General features: G+C 33.6%; 1 pseudogene; it reads right to left on the bottom strand.

Annotated features, from left to right (window-relative positions):
- Positions 1–1,015: 1,015 nt before the first annotated feature.
- On the bottom strand, positions 1,016–1,750 carry LOC145802620 (secreted RxLR effector protein 161 pseudogene; annotated as a pseudogene).
- Between the last annotated feature and the right edge of the window lie 3,154 nt (positions 1,751–4,904).

Here is a 4,904-nt window from a genome sequence, read left to right as displayed (position 1 = left end):
GGACACACAACCGTTTGATCAGTTGGTTGACTTATCGCCAACGGACGACACGTCACTGCCACGTAGAGCTGATTGTATTCCACATCATCGCTCCAACTTGTCCGATGCAAATAGGAAAGTGCCCTCGTGGCGCCTCTATGCTAAGTGCAAAGTGCGCCATTAAACGCCACACAGCCCACTGTCCACGCCACGCATGCGTGTGTGGATGGTGCAAAGCACCATCCTTGCGGTGTGGGTGCATGCACACTAGTTTTCATCCCATAATTCTATATTCAAAAAAATATTCCATGTAGCATTTTATTAAGTGCTCCATGTTTTGCTCTCTTTCCAATGTGGGACAAAGTCCCCAAGCTTAATTAATGCTTTACAAAGAAAAACAAGGAAGGTTTTGAAAACACCTAAATATTAAACTATAAATTTTAAAAACCATTTTGAAAATTCCCCAACATTCCCCCACCATTTTCAAAATTCCAGATGATGACTCTTGGTTCACTTGGCAGCCTTATGCATAGGTGAAGATATCTTACGATTTGAATCATTCACTTAGTGAAGACATCTCAAAGTTAGTCAAGATGGCATAGTAGACTTGTTTTTGAACTAGCGATCTCATACGACTAACCGAACATGTCTCATGCACGGTACAGGTTACCTCAAGTATTCAAACAAACCGACATGTGGATTGGCCTTGTGTCTATATCCTGTTTCATGAGCGCTCTAAAGTCAAGCCTTTGGACTCACAGGAAGCAGCACCACCTCTTACACTCACATAGGTAAGCTTACTAAGAGTACCTCTGTAATTTACAATATCCTAACAATCTAGTTGTAAGCTTATTAAGAGTTTGCTAACTCATCCTCTTCTTTTCACATTACAGGTACCAAGCACTTCAACCTTGGGATGAAAATGAAATAAAACTAAGTGCTTGCAATCACGACATATAGTGTACTTGGGCTCATTGAACTCAAGACTTGATATTTCTTCAAGCATTGAGTCGAGTTTCCACCAGGAGTGATTATGTTAAGTGGGCTTGAGACCCATCTCCTTTGATGTTTTCCACACCAAATCCCCTGCAAGTCCCTTTGTTAAGGGGTCAGCCAAGTTTTCACCTGACTTTACATAACTAATGGTAATCACATCTTTTGTGATTAATTGCCTGACACAGCTATGTTTCAGTTTTATATGTCTAGACTTTCCATTATAGACATGGCTATAGGCCCGTGATAGAGTTGCTTCACTATCACAATGCAAAGATATTAGTGGCATAGGTTTTGGCCATATCTTAATCTCTAACAAGAGATTCTTTAGCCATTCTGCCTCTTTGCTATAAGAAGCCAACCCTACAAACTCTGACACCATGGTTGAGTCTGTTATGCATGTTTGTTTCTTAGAACCCCAGGGGATAGCTTCTCCTCCAAGAGTAAAAATCCAACCACTCGTGGACGAGTGATATTCACGATCAGTTATCCAACCAGCATCTGTGAATCCTTCCAGCACTGCTAGATAGCCATTATAGACTATTACATAGTCTATTGTTTTCCTCAAGTACCTAAGTACTCGGTTAACAGCATGCCAATGCACACTACTGGGATTACTAGTGTATCTACTAAGTTTTTCCACTGCAAAAGCAATATCAGGTCTAGTGCAAGTCATGGCATACATTAGGCTATTTATTACTCTTGAGTATTCTAGCTGATCAACAGCTCTTTCAGTATTAGGATACAATTTCAAATTTGAATCAAAAGGTGTAGACATGGGTGTACAATTAGATTGATTAAATTTCTTTAAGAATTTTCTCAATATAGTGCGATTGGGTTAGAATCAAATTATTGTCCACTCGTTTGATCTTAATACCAAAAATTACATCAGCCAAGCCTATGTTTTTCATACTGAAACTAGACAACAAGAAACTTTTAGTACTTTCAATGACACCATTGTCAGTACCAAAAATAAGCATGTCATTACCAAAAATAAGCATGTCATCTACATATAGACATATGATTACACCTCTATTTCCAGTAAACTTACTGTACACACACTTATCAGATTCATGTATCCTAAAACCATTTGACACTATTACTTTGTCAAATTTCTCTTGCCACTGTTTTGGAGCTTGTTTCAGTCCATATAGTGACTTCACGAGTTTACACACTTTGTGCTCTTGACCCTTTACAACAAATCTTTTCGGTTGTTGCATGTAGATTTCTTTATCTAACTCTCCATTTAGAAAAGCGGTCTTAACATCCATCTGCTAGATTTCAAGCTTATAGATTGAGGCTAAGGCAATCAACACTCGAATGGTGGCGATTCTAGCCACCGGCACATATGTATCAAAATAATCAATACCCTCCTTTTGAGTAAAACCCTTAGTAACTAATCTTCCTTTGAACTTGTCAATTGTGCCATCAACTTTCATTTTCCTTTTGAAAATCCATTTATAACCAATGGGTTTGGATCCAGGTGGCAAATCAGCAAGTATCCAAGTATTGTTACCCATGATAGAATCCATCTCATCGTTTATTGCTTCTTTCTAGAATGCAACATCTTGAGACTTCATAGCTTCCTCAAAGTTTAATGGATCTGAATTCATATTCAAAGAAATCATTGTTTGCTTATAATAAGCTTTTCTAGTTCTTTCTACAAGGTAAACAATGAAATCAGGGCCAAATGACTTCTCAGTCCTAGCCCTCTTACTTCTCCTTAGCTCAAAAGGCTCATTAGATTCATTAGTCTCAATAGGTTCATGTCGTTCACTTTCCTCTGTAGAAATCAAAGGAGTTGATTCATTTCCTTGATTGGAATTCAACCTTGGAATGGTCGTGAAATGATTTTCATAAAATACCGCATCACGTGATTCAATGATGGTATTTGTTTCCACTGAACCATTAGGCTCTACTATCAGAAACCTATATGCTTTGCTATGTATAGCATAATTTTATCAATTTTACATAATTTTTCATAATTTTACATTTATTTTTATCAAATTAGTTTATATTTTACATAATTTTATCTTTAGTGAGTAGAAATAATTTTAAAAAATTCAAAAATATTTTTTAACATTTATTTTTATCAAATTAGTTTATGTTTTATTACATTGACGACTTTGTCCTTGAAATTGAGTAATATTATCTTCAATTGTCCTTATTTGGAAAATGTTTTTAGTTTTGACTTTTTTAATTTAATGGATTGGGTTAATAATGATATCAAAGTTGTCACTATATTTGACTTTTGGAAAAATAGAAACTAATTTAATTATCATCCAAACACATAATAAACATTAATTTGGTAAAATAAATAAATAAATAAATAAATGTCTAAAAAATTTATCAATTTTACATAATTTTATCTTTAGTGGGTAGAAATAATTTTTAAAAATTCAAAAATATTTTTTGACATTTATTTTTATCAAATTAGTTTATATTTTATTATATTGATGACTTTGCCTTTTAAATTGAGCAATGATATCTTCAATTGTCCTTATTTAAAACAAGATTCAAAATTTATAATCAAATGTATCACAATTAAAAATTTAAGGATCAAAATGACATAAGAATCAAACTATAGATACTGGTAGAATAATTTATCAATAAGTAAATAATAAATAATGAGCAACCAACAAAATGGCAGGAAGGGTAATAAATCACAATATGGAGGGCAATTAGGCTGTAGACACGTTTGTCATCTTGTGTTAGATTCATGCTGATTTCCTCTTTTTATATATGTTATAAATTATACATGACACATTTATGCTTACTTTACCCTTAGAACATTATTTTCATAATGCAACCTTATTGAAATTTTTTAATAGCGTTAGGCATCACTTGAAGGGTGCGTTGCATCCATTAATATTAAAGACTTCCCCATGCCTATATACCTTTACCTTTTTTTCCTTTTGTAAATTGATAAAAGAATATTTTCAAATATCAAAAGAATTACATTAAAAAATAGTTAATTATGTAAGAAAGTTCAACATCAAATAAAAAATTAAAGAAAGGTCCCCTAATAGGAACAAATAAAACATTGGAAGGTTTGATTGAGCGATAAAAACTTGAGAATAAGATTCAAGATCTCAAATTTTAATCTCCTAAGGTTCATTGGAGGTTTGGCCGATCGTTAGGCCTCTAGAAATTATTGTATGACAATCTTCACCGTATTTAAAAGGATTTAATTCTGTTGTGTACAAAACAACAACCAGAATAAAAGAAATAGAGAAAAAGGAGAGAATATGTTTGATTACAAAAATCAAACTCGAAATAAAAATAAATAAATAAAAAACAAACAGATTTTATTTTGTTACGAAAACAAAATTAAAATCTGAATAAATGAACAAATAAAAACAACACTGAAAGTAATTAAATAACTTACTTGATTTAATTTCTTCGAATTATTTTTCTGATCAAGTCCAGTGTTTAACACTGTGTCCTTAAGACAGATTCGTCCTCTCCACGGTGCTTTCAGAATTCGGACGTCTATCTCCCAGGATGAAATGATCTTCCACAAACAATAGCAGCACTACTAATTGTTTGCCTTACGAACACACTAAGTGTTTACACTCTTTCTTTTGAAAATAAAATGCAGCAAGATGAAGAATAGAAAACAGAAGTGAAATACGAAATTTCTGAATGCAAACATCAAATGAGGGTGGTCCTATTTATAGATGTGAAGGTGGCTCTTCATTTTGAATTAAACAGGTATGTAACTCTTGGTTTTGAATTGAACAGGTATCATACCTGTTGGGTTTTGAATTCAAACAGATTTGAATCAATTCAAACAGATAGTAAAACGGGAAGGGCCCTGTTTGGGTGTGCATTAATTCCAAAACAGTTTATTTCTGTTTGAAACCGGGAAGGGCCCTGTTTGGGTGTGCACTAATTCCAAAACAGTTTATTTCTGTTTGAAACCGGGAAGG

Source organism: Camellia sinensis, chromosome 11 (genome assembly GCF_055761805.1).
Source record: "Camellia sinensis isolate YWXY chromosome 11, ASM5576180v1, whole genome shotgun sequence".
NCBI classification, from domain to species: Eukaryota; Viridiplantae; Streptophyta; class Magnoliopsida; order Ericales; family Theaceae; genus Camellia; species Camellia sinensis.
This window is presented reverse-complemented; position numbering and strand designations above follow the sequence as displayed.